The 12,195-nt window shown below is 35.9% G+C and overlaps 1 pseudogene; it reads right to left on the bottom strand.

The window, feature by feature from the left end:
* Positions 1 to 1,262: 1,262 nt before the first annotated feature.
* LOC105039234 (thioredoxin domain-containing protein 9 homolog) lies at positions 1,263 to 6,709 on the bottom strand (annotated as a pseudogene).
* Between the last annotated feature and the right edge of the window lie 5,486 nt (positions 6,710 to 12,195).

Here is a 12,195-nt window from a genome sequence, read left to right on the forward strand (position 1 = left end):
ATAGCTAGTAGGCACCCTTTCTTCCAAAATGCCATGGCTCCCTAATTAGAGTAGGGGCTATTTTGGTGCGAAAAGGGTGACTAGTGGTCATTTTGGTTATAGGGCGTAACAAGGGGAATTGGGATGCCTGGTGACTATCAATAGCTTCTCAGATAAGTAGCTGGATAGGGGGAGGCAGTGGAAAATGCATCTCTCTCTTTTTTTTTTCTTTTTTGGTACAGAAAAAGATGCATCTCTCTTTGATCTTTAATATGTTATCTTACCTGAAATGTTAGGTTAGCTTAAATGTTAGGCCGTTTGGAATGTTGAATTGGCAAGAGGGAAATATTTGGCTTATTTTGGGGTCAAGTGGATGTGCAATGTATCAATGACATGAACTGAAATTATATCATTTTGGTGATAGTTTGACCCTGATGCTATTCTCCATTTTATCTCCATTTTATCTGTTTACAACTCAAAGTCGAACAATAAATATTATTAGCATAGTTGTATCATAATAAATCTAATTTATTTTACATACAATATCACTCATCAAAACCCGTAAGCATATGTGTTATCCTACAACCACATTTATAGATTTCTCCAATTAGAAACACTCTTAGATTCAGTCAAATAATAACTCCTAGTATAAGTAAGGTAAATTAAATAATCCTTGTTATAAACAACTGACCTGAATTGAGTTGCAATGCCAGTGATTATTATAGATTATTATAGCACACCAACCTTGCTAGCAGTGTTAAAATTCTTACATGGATGTTGCATTCTGGAGGACTGGGATTATAGTCAAGTAAGGATCCTAGTTGAGAAGAAATAAGTGAGAAGAAACCCTTTAGTTTGATTACACTCAACTTATACACCCCGTTATAACCCCTGTGATAGGCAACTGACCTAAATTGAATTACAATGCAATGTCTTTCAAAACATTGCAAGTAATTTAAACCTGAATACCAGACTAAGATACCATCGATGTAAACTGAATTATAATGCAAGCAATACAAACCATTGCAAGTAATTTGTTGCAAGTATTGCAGGTACAATGCAAGAAGTTCACATTATTAAGGATCAATAAACAAAATCTGACTTTCTATCAAGATAAACATATGAATCAATTAGTTGATGCCCATTGCAATCAGGCGGATGTCAAAGCTGTTTGAAATATATGACCATCCACATGCAATTAAACAATTATTTTCTGTCATTGAAAAGATATTCCAAAGCAATTCCAACTCAATGACAATTCCTTGTCATAATAGTTTAAAAAAATTTTGCTTGTCGCGACAATGATACAAGTAAATAGAGTATGTAAAACTGCTAACAAGGCATTTCAAACTTCATTGAACAAACCATTCAGCACGTTCAGTATCCCTAGCATTAATGTTAAGGATTCTAAAGTAATTTCATCAAAAAAGGAAAGAAAACCATAAAAGGCCACATGACCAAAAACATTCACCAACAGAAGACTGATTCAAGATCAGGAAAAGAGCGACGTGTATTTAGAGTCAAGAATAAGGATTGTGAGGAAAAGAGAATTGTCTCTGAAAGTGGGGAATGTGCCCAAGTAGTGTGGTCTAGACTTCAGAAGACATAGAGAACCCACTTTCGTAGTCACAGAAAAATGGGTAAGCATCATTTGGCGGCTGAACGTGACTAGAATAGAACCATGCTTCCTCTCTTTATTCCTTTACTCCCTCTTCTTTTTCATACCATTCCATACGCATCTTTAATTTATGCCTCCATGCATGCACTAGAATAGGATATTCGGCCCACCTCCTTTGCAAAGGATCTTGCTAATTGGATAGATGAGAGAGTGTTTCATGCTCCACTCCTCCCCCACCATCCCTCTAGGTTCACATCCGATACATGACAGTGATTTTTTTCATGTTATGCATTGACCATGTCACCATGTCCTTATGGTCTAATTTCGAATCTTTTTTCTTTTGCAGCAATTCTCATGAAGATCCCTGGTAGAAAGGATATCTTACTTCATATCCCCAATTGGCATCTCTCATTTGCTGGAATCAATGCAGAAACAAAATCCTTCCTCCTGACCTTTTTGGAGATATGCTTAGAATACAAACTAGGTGCATAATTTATATGATGCCATCATAAGTGAGACACTGGATATGGATAGGGAATTTCTTTGCAATTTCCTTTACAATAGGTTGGAAGCTCCCATCATCATTTGAGTCTCTCAGCATCATTTAGCGAGATAAGACTGAACTAATCAGAATCAGATAAATTTGATGTTGCCGATTGCTGGACACTTCTTTTTGTTGTGCTTGGCTTGATTGGACGCAATGATGCTTCACCTTCAAAGAAGATGACTTGAGACTTAGCGAACCTCTCATCCATCTCTTCTCTGCTGAATTCATCAGTGCCTCCAAGCTCATTAAATCCGACCTGGAATTCCTTGTTGGATCAAATATAAAATGCATGTAAAAACAGTGAGAGACATCGAAAAATCTTTTCTTACTCACCACATAGTCCTCAACTTTGGCATTCTTTACGAGAGCAAGAGTGGGTAGTATGATGATCCTAAGCTTCTCAGTTAAGAAGGGGCTTTTCTTGGCGTGAATTTTCAGAAAGCGTGTTTCCACGTGCTGCTTTGCAAGAATACTCTAGTGCTTGTCCACCACCTGCAAAAGAATACCAAAGAATCCCTCTCAAAGAAGAGTATAGATTCAATGAACATGCCCAAACATGGTATATCACTTGTTTGAACCAGTATGTACAAGAATTGAAAAAAAATGGAAGCTAGCGTATCTTGTTAGATTTGGATGCAGTCCATGGTACCAGCCTAATACAGACAGGGGTCAGCAGGACTTATTGTGTGCCATTTTACATGGTTATGAGACAGAAGTTGCAGGGAAACAGTGTATCAGTGAAGTCTCCCTTTCACTCCCATCCCAAATGTATTAGACAAATGCTGGGCTGAAACAGTTCATTGCGCCAAGGGTTAATAACAGTAAAGGCTACTTACCTACGAACACACACAAAGGAAAAGGCCAAATAATTAGCTTATCCAAGATCACTACTTAACAGCAGATAGATTCTGCCATTCTTACATGTTATTGGATTTATGAAAGTTGTGCATAAAAAAGTTCATCTAGAACGCATTTAATTTAAGAGACTAATTTATAGTTGGTCAGAATTTTTTTAGTAAAAATTTATTAGTCTGAAAACATCATGAGGTAGTGAACTGGGGGCTTGTGCTACTTGTTGTGCCACATCATCTTTTATATTTTGACAACAACTTATTATACTAGAGCTAAAAGTTATTTTGTGCATAAAAGATTATATATTAAAAAAAAAAACTAGCTCAATTTTCTGCAAAGACCTAGCTCAATCACCCACCATCCATGTGCATCATGCAACAGCAGGTGTTAGGGCACGGCAGGACATGTATGTTCGAGCTATGTTCGGTCATCCACAATTGAGTGGAACATCAACAGTGGGTGATAGCATTGGACTTCTCCCTTCAAGCACAAGCTGGAGATAATCCAAAATGAAAGATAGTTTCCCAGCCAAATCAATCTTATAAATGGTTGAAGCCAATTTTCTATTCATCTAAACAAGACCTGAATGATGGATCTCTTTAAGCTTGTATAAAGCTACAACAGAAGATGAAAATAAAATCATCTGACAAAAGATGAGCCATAACACAATGTTCTTCCTGAATTTATTGAAGAACACATAGAAGCATTAGATTCTATCAGTATGTGCATGAATACCATCACATGAATGGTGGCAGTCACCCTAGTCTGTGCACCTGTGATGATCATAGAACATAAACCAATAAAGACTATATATATATATAGTTTGATTGTCACCTGTAAAATCAGAATCAGTAAACCAATGCGATGCACATGAAGATCAAGTTATGTCATTATACTATGATCTTCTGCAATTTACACATCTAATAAGCCAAGCATATGCAAGGTGGAGTAGTTGACCAAAATATTTTTTACAAGAATCAAGAAAGCTCGACAGGGAATGCTTAGAGGAATGAGAAGCACCTTATTTTCTCTTACTTTCTGTTCACTTATTTCTTCTCCATCTTCCTCTTCCTTTTCTCCTTTCATCATTGCTTCAATAAATCATTAAAAGTCTTATGCTTCTGGAGAACTCTTCAGTTTGATAGAGTTGCTCTTCTTTATGCCGGAAGTATCAGAACATGTCTAAGCTTTTCATAGTGTTACATTTCTAGAATTTTACCCATCCAGATTAAGTTTATGGATAAGCTTCACATCAAAAAGGCAAATAGAATAATGTTCTGTTTTGCTTTACTTCTATGTATATTTGAACGTACAAAAAAACTGAAATTCTGAAAGGTTCTTTGATATTCAAAATTAGCTTTTCAGATGATTTTCTGGAGTTGGTTAGGATAGTTTTAATTCGAAAAGTTGAGTTTTAGTACCTATATGATTTTTTGCAACAAGATTGAGCATTGTGCACCAAAGTAGTTGCATGGTCATCAAACATAGAGCAAATTTTTGCAATTTTAACATTACATGTTGAAAGTGAATTATTTTGATTCGAGCAAAAATATATTCCTCCCAAGTTTTCTTCCTACCTCCTTTTCACCCTCTTCTTCTCTTTAAGCCCATTCCTTCACTTCATTTACCCCAGTCTCTTCTTCCAAAATTCTCATCCTCATATTTCCTCTCCCTTTTCTCTCTCTTCGTTCTTTCCTCCCATCTGGTAACCCCCTCTTGCCCTTTTCATGTTCAGTTCTTATTTTTCCTCTCTTTCTTGCTTAAACCTCCTTTTCTTGTTCTCATTCTATTAATCTACATCCTCCACCAGCCTTTTACATTTGATCAGTCACAAATTAGATCTGAATTTCCACTGCAAATTATACTTTAACCCCTTAAATATAACCAAACAAGCCCCCTCCCTTCCTAATGCAATAACAACAACAACTTCTACCTTCTTTAATTTCTCTATGAAACTTGACAAATATTAATCTAACCTCTTAAAAGTTAAAAGCCAAAATATTTTTCCCAAAATCCATTAAAATTTGGTAAACATGCTTGAGCCATTCAACAAAGCAGTTTTCACTTTAATATATCCACCTGCCTAAAAATTTTATCCTTAATGACTTTTTTTATAAAAAAAAAAATCTGTAGTACTGAAAGTCATCTACTATGCTCTCTCCATTAATAACATAAAAAAGCCAGTATGTATCAACACTGTAATGCAAAGGAGGAAAAGAAAAACATAAAGTATGACATGAAAACATGAATTAGTAAAAATGACAAGATCTAAATATGCACTAATACTTCAAAGGTGTATTCATTATTGCCAGAAAATAATTTTTGTGAAAATGACTTTATTAGGAACGAAAAGGAGTTCACCAATAAGATGCTTTGAGGGGAAAAAAAGAGACAAACGCAACAAAATGCAATGCCAATCATATAGGTGTAAAGTAACATGAAGTACTGGGTCTGGATGGTAATCTAGCTTTATAAGATCAGAGTGCCATTATAGCAGCATTTCCACTCAAAGTTTGCTCAAGTCTGCACTGATACAATTTCAAATGAAATTTTAATAGAGCATATGCTCTCACGCCAAGTGTCCCTATATGCAATGGGGAAGATCACTCCACAGGAATTAGCAAAAATCACCTACTAGTTAATTTGGCTAACCACATACTCTAGAATAATATAAATCAGTTAAAAGTATCAATCATTAGTAGCAAAGTCAAACTGACCTGTCTACACCTCTTCCAAGGATATAAAGAAATTTATCAGGACGAGATCCATCAGATCCCATATCAACTATGTTTTATTCTTGAATATATTCACACATTTCGCTGTTCTCCAGACTTACCTCAGCCATCAAATGACTCAAAAATATAACAGTTTAACCTCCTTTTTTCACCCAGATCACCGTCCTAAAGCCAAGAAGAGCAATTTCGCACATTAATTTTCTCCAAAGGCTAAATTTCCTCATATGAATCACGATGTAGGTGAGATACAACTCTGGAGGCACAAAAATACGCACTTCAAAACATATAGAAATCAAATTCCTCCCTACGATCTCAGACCCACAACCCCTCCCCCAGAAAAGGAAAACAAAAATATAATATTTCTCCTTTGCTAATTGATTCCCCGCATTGCCAATCCAAAGAGAAAAAAGAAAATTAGGAAGAGTGGGGGAAAAAATCCTTTCTTGAACAAATCGAAGAACGAGAGCAAGGCGCGTAACGAACCTTGCAAGGCCAATTCTCGCGGTAGAAGTGGCAGACTACGCGGTCGCTGGCTTTGACGGCGGCGAAAAAGTCCTTCTCGGCGATCTCGGAGCAGTCGCCATGGCCGAGGGACATCCACTTGCTCCGCCGCTCGGCCATCTTCTTGAGGTGCTGGAGCCTGCGCTCCCGAAGGGCCTCGAGGTCGTCAAGATCAAGCCGGTCCAGCGCCGCGATCTCGTCATCGAGCTTCTCCTCCACTGCTTTGGCCACCGTCAGCACTTGGTGCTCCAGGATCTAGAACAAGGAAGAGGAGGGGAGGGGAAAACCAAAAAAATCTAGAATCGATCGCCATTCGTCATCCAACTATCGAAGAAATCGATCGAGAAAGTAGAGGCGAGAGATGTTGTTCGTGGTGGATTTGGCTCACCTGCTTCGCTTGGTTTTCGTCCATGGCGAAAAGGAATAGAGCCTCTGCGGAAGAATGCGAGGGAGAGCGTTACAAATGCAAATACCGGGACGAGTCCAAAGGTGCCGTAGATCAGGAAAGGCTTCACGTACCGACCCAGACTCAATTAGGCCTTGTTTGGTTCGCGGGTGGTGCAGGGGAGGAGAGATAATTCATAGGAGGTGGGGAAAGAGTTTTTTATTTGATTGGCGTTTTAAAAAAAAAAAATTATAAAAAATTAATTTTTATATTTTATAAAAAATAAAAATTTACAGAGAGGATAAATTTTAGTATTTTCTATAGGTTGAGAAGCGGTGGTGTTTTTTTTTTATCCAAAATATTTTTTTTAAATCTATGATCAAGATTTTACAAAATATGATGGACGATTAAGATGAGATAATATAATATTATATTAATATTATACTATTTATTATTTTTTAATATTTATATTAATATATTATTTTATTAAATTAATATAGTATTTATATTAATCTAATATAATATCATATTTATTAAGATATTAATATATTTATTATATTAAAATATTAATATTATGTTAACATAGTATATATATATTAATAAATTATTATAATCTAATATTATATTATAATATATTAATATTATTTTTATATTAATATAAATATAATATTATTATTTATATAAAATTTAGAAGGAAATTATAATAGGTATTGTATGCAGTGTTAAAAAAAAATGTTCAATCAAATATAAATTTTTTTCAATAAATTTATTTTTCATGATTAATTAAAGATATTAAAATTTTATTTTTAAAAATTTATTTTTTAAAAATTTATTTTTTAAAAAAGTATTTTTTCTAAAAAGAATTTCATGAACCAAACGGGTCCTTACGTTGGATTTGCCTCGTGCGCTCGAAGATTTATATTGGAGATCGACCCCATTAGGATCAGGTCTGGCTACTTTGAGAGCTGTGCGGATGAAGAGAGAGAAGATACTGAAGCTGCGCACCAACTTTGAGAACTATGAAAGGCCCAATGCAACGGTTGACGTTGCGAAAGAAAACCAACCATTCTTTGGCATGAAAGATACAATAGAAACCCCTCCAATTTATGGTCTCATGGTCAGATTGCGTTGGAAAGTGTTGGGCACAAGCAACCCCGAATAATAAACGTAACTTGAAACAGAGGTAAATTAAGTTTACGTCATAAAGTAGTTGCATAATGCTGGATGGGAGACTCTTAATTATATTACTGGGACGTACCATATAGTCTATGTATTACAATAAATTACAGCTCATTTTATTCATGTTCTGGAATTTTCTAAACTTGCTATAATGGGGATCAAGTGTTTTCTTTGCATCACCTAGTACCTGGTCCAGAAGGTGATTCTGGACTCTTATACTTTTGACAAACGGGTCACCACAAGTTGAGCACATGAATTTGGCTTCAGCATGTGGGGCGAGAAATTATGATCTATAATGCTGCAGGTTTGGAAGGAGAGTTGACGAATTCGTTCTTGAACCAAGCTGAAGAACCGTTGAGGGTCAAGTTGATGAATATTATGAATGGATCTGCAAAAAAAAAATTTAAAATCGATAAAATACTATTCGATTTAAAATTTTTCGATGCTTAAGTTAGCCAGCACCTTGAGAATAAATAGTAAAACATAGAGAAGTAAAATATAAAAAGAAAAATTTTGAGTGAAAAAAGTGAGAATTCGGTTCCTTCCGATGGGAGGAAAGAATTCTGCTAAGTTTGTTAGATGGTTAGTAATAATTTGATTCAGAGGATTTATTTGTTAGACCGTTAATTTGTAATAAAGAAATAGCCATCTGTATAATTATGGGTTGTTTATCCCATATGAAGTATAGCTGAAAGAAAGCTGTAGAAGAATTGAAAAGTAACTGATTTGCAGTATATTTAATTTTAAATCACATCGGTTCAGAATTGATATCTCAGATGGTAAATCGGTATGTAGCTTAGTTGATCACAATGTTCAATTTAATCAATCCAGATCAGTTTAGATCGATATGCAATCAAGTTGAAGATTAAACTAGATTCATATTTTATCGATCTGAATTTGAAATCAACTTGATCAAAATAATTTTTAGATGATCCTTCGTGATGTTGTCATGTGGTTAGATGCCGGTTAGTTGCGCCAACAATCTCAATCTCGGGTTGGACAAATGATCCAATACATGGGCCTGACCCAGATTTCTGGGTGGGTTTATAGAGAGGTGAGGTTTTGCGTCCCACTGGCTACTGCTCGCGGCGACCACCAAAAAGCTTTTAAATTTTATCAAAAAAAAAAAACTTTCAAATTATGGTTCTCCGTACCTCTATTCCTTCCCTTCCTTTTGGCCCGTGGCGGGGAGGCGTGTTATCCACCGTGGGATTTGACGCGGTCCAACTGCACATGGTGGATGCAATACGGAGGCTTCCAAGCGACGCTCGCGTCTGTTATAAAGGTTTTAAAAATAACATTGCCACATTTGGTGAGATAAGTGGTGCTTTGTACCGGAAGCTCCACTATGAACCATGTCTCGCCCTGGTTCACTTGCACCTGGTGCATGCAATAATTTTTCCGCTTGGAAACATGTCCATTTGTATACGTCGATACTTATTTAATAGGAGGAAGTCCTCAAGAGTTGTTGAAAACTAGAATGAGAGAAAAAAAAACAGAAGAAGAAGAATTTTTTCTTATTATTTTTTTATATTCTGACTTTAGAAGTTCTCTTCATTTTATACAAAATTTTTTTGTTATTTTTTTGGAAGGTGATAACACATTTTTGGTTTTCCCTTAAATAAGGAAAGCATTTATAATTATTCAAAGAAATATAGAGTTGTCAATAGGTATGCAAAGCTGTCAATACTCTCTCTCAAGATAAGGCGAAGATATCACGAAGTCTCATTTTGCTGCAAATTGAAGAAAATATATAACCGCTGAGATCTTTTGTTAGAATGTCTGCCAATTGATCTGAGAATTTAATAAATGATAAATAGATAACCTTTTGATCGAACTTCTCTTTGATGAAATGACGATCAATTTCTATATGTTTAGTTCTGTCATGTTGAACCGGATTATTGACAATATAAATGGCAGCCTTATTATCACAGTACAAAAATAGAGAAGAGGACTGAAAAAGACGTAACTCAGTGAGCAGTTGTTTCCACCATAAGACCTCACAAATACTTTGAGTCATAGCTCGGTACTCAGCCTCCGTACTAGATCGAGCAACAATGTCTTGTTTCTTACTGCGCCAAGTTACAAGATTACCACCAATAAGAGTATAATAGCCTGAGGTTGATCGACGATTATCTATGGAGCCTACCTAATCAGCATCAGAATAGGCTTTAACTTTGAGATATTTATGATCAGAGAAAAGAAGACCACGTCTTGGACAACCTTTAAGATATCGAAGAATTCTATATACAGCTTTTTGATGGCGTTCACGAGGATCATGCATATACTGACTCACAACACTGACTGCAAAGGCTATGTCTGGTCTTGTGTGAGATAGATAGATCAGTCTGCCAACAAGATGCTGATATCGTTCACAATCAACTGGCTTACCACTATCAGTAGTAAGACGATGATTTTGTTCGATAGGTGTGACAGCCGGTCGACATCCCAACATTCCTATTTCAGTCAATAAATTCAGGATGTATTTTCGTTGAGAAAGAAAGATGCCATGAGATGATCTGGCTACTTCAATTCCAAGAAAGTACCGTAAGTTATCCAGATTTTTAACTTCAAAAGATTGTGCCAATTGAGTTTTCAAATGAGCCAATTCTGAGAGATCATCACCAGTAAGAATAATATCATCAACATAAACAATTAGAATGGCAACCTTTTCTTTATTATGACAAAAGAACATAGTATGATCTGCTTTACTCTGGTGGTAACTAATTTCCAGCATTGCACGACGGAAATGATCAAACCATGCTCTAGGTGACTGCTTTAGTTCATATAGTGATCGACGTAGCCGGCAAACCTTGCCATTGGTTTCTATGCTTGTGAATCCAGGAGGAATCTCCATATACACCTCCTCTTGAAGATCACCATATAAGAAAGTATTTTTCACATCAAGTTGGAATAAACTCCATCCAAGATTTGCTGCACAAGAAATGAGAGTCCGAACTGTGTTGATCTTGGCTACAGGGGCAAAAGTCTCCTCATAATCAATGTCATATGTCTGTGTATACCCTTTCGCAACTAAACGAGCTTTGTAGCGATCAACTTTACTTCAGAAGTTTGTTTCACAGTATAAACCCATTTGCAATCCATTGGTTGTTTTCTAACAGGTAAGAGAACTAATTCTCAAGTTCAATTTTTCTTCAAGGCTTATATTTCTTTAAGCATTGCTTTTTTCTACTTAGGACTTATCATAGCATCCTTCCAGTCTGTTGGTATAGAGACAGCTTCTAATGATGCAATAAATGACCTATATGTAGGTGATATAGACTCATAGAAAATAAAATTAGCAATATCATAACGATATCGAGAAGGAATAATATGAAAACGAAAAGCTTTTCTATGAGCAATAGAAAGATTTAAGGTAGGATCAGGAGGAGAAATATCACCATTGTCAAATGAGGATGCTGGAGCTGAGTCAGAGAAAGATTATTGGGTAGCGATATAATGCACAATGAGCTCAGTTGAAGACTCTCTTTGTCGATTAAATTTACTATCCAGCTGTTCATCAGTTTGCTCCTGCTCAGTCTCTTCTGTTCATCAGTTGAAAGCAAATGAACTGTTGGACTAAAGATAGTTGAGTAGCTGGCTGTATTGTTGAAATATTATCGAAGAAGGCTTCGGTCTCTCGAAAGGTGACGTCCATGCTAACAAATATTCATCTTTCAGGAGGATAATAGCATTTATAGCCCTTTTGAGTAGCAAGATATCCCACAAATACATACTTCAGAGCTTTTGGATCAAGTTTGCTGACTGTCAGACAATGATTTCAGATAAAGCATACACATCCGAATATCCGAGGAGGTATAATAAAAGAAGACTCCCCCTGTAGGTATTCAAGTGGTGCCTTGTATCCCAGAGTTTGAAGAGGTATCCAATTAATTAGATAAGCCATAGTGAGAACTGCCTCACCCCATCCGATTTTTGGAACTCACATAGCAAATAACAAGGATCTAAAAACTTCCAAAAGATGTCGATTCTTCTATTCAGCAACATCATTCTGGACTGGTGTATCAACACAAGTAGTTTGATAGATAATTCCATAAGTAGTTAGATAGCATGAAATTCTTTACTACTGTATTTTGTACCATTATCAGATCTCAATACTTTAATTTTGGTACTAAACTGGGTATCGACTAATTTATGAAACACTTTAAAACAGCGTATAACCTCATCTTTAGCTTTTAGAAGATATACCCAAATTACTCTGCTGTAGCAGTCAATAAAAATCATAAAATAATGGTGTCCAAAAATAGAGACAGTACTACAAGATCTCCATACATCTGAGTGAATAACATCAAATGGTTTAATGCTACGGGTTCCTGAAGCTGGATAGGTATTTCGAGTGTGCTTAGCATAATCACATGCATCACAAACTAATTGTTCT

The sequence above is a fragment of the Elaeis guineensis genome, chromosome 1 (assembly GCF_000442705.2).
Source record: "Elaeis guineensis isolate ETL-2024a chromosome 1, EG11, whole genome shotgun sequence".
NCBI classification, from domain to species: Eukaryota; Viridiplantae; Streptophyta; class Magnoliopsida; order Arecales; family Arecaceae; genus Elaeis; species Elaeis guineensis.